The following is an 857-nucleotide window of genomic DNA, read 5'->3' on the forward strand; positions in this document are numbered from 1 at the left end:
TTTTTTCTTATTTTGTTTTTTTTTGCGCTTTTCTTTTTAATTTTTTTCTCTCATCTATCTCTAACTTATATTTCTACTTTTTTTAATTTTCTTCTTTGTATTTATTTCCTCATTTTTTTGTTCTACTTTTTATTTTTATATTTTAAAAAAATATGATTACGTCGAGCTCAAGTTATGGATGATAATAAATACACAACAATCATTTATCGTATTTGTATTTGCACCATCATTTATATTTTTGTATTTATTGATACAATTGTATTTGTATTTGAATTTTATAGTACGCGCTTGTATTAATATTTATATTTTATAGTTCATAGTTGTATTTGTATTTTATAGTTCACATCACCATTTATATTTTAAATAATTCGCACTTGTATTTTAAAGAATTGTTTTGTGTTTGTATTTTATATTTGACTGCACATTACATTTGTATTTTATGATTTTATTTTATTTGTATTTTATTTTCATCAATGCATTTGTATTTTAAAATATTATTTTTTTGTATTTGTATTTGTAAATTGACCGCATATTATATTTGTATTTGTAATTTCATTTGTTTGTATTTGAACTTGTAGTTAACATCATCATTTGTATTTTTAAACAATTGAAAATAAATTATTATTTTTCTTTCTACAAACGCTTGTATTTGTATTCATTGATGTGAATTGTATTTTATTGATACAATTTGAATAATATAAATATAAATGTTAAATTATACTAATACAAATGTTACATTTGTATTAGATGATGATACATAGTTATACAACATGAATCATACACATACAAATAATATTTATAACTCACACTCAATTCCTAAAGTCAGCTTCATGATCATTTTATTCCCATTATAGGAT

Source organism: Capsicum annuum, chromosome 4 (assembly GCF_002878395.1).
Source record: "Capsicum annuum cultivar UCD-10X-F1 chromosome 4, UCD10Xv1.1, whole genome shotgun sequence".
In the NCBI taxonomy this organism is placed as follows: domain Eukaryota; kingdom Viridiplantae; phylum Streptophyta; class Magnoliopsida; order Solanales; family Solanaceae; genus Capsicum; species Capsicum annuum.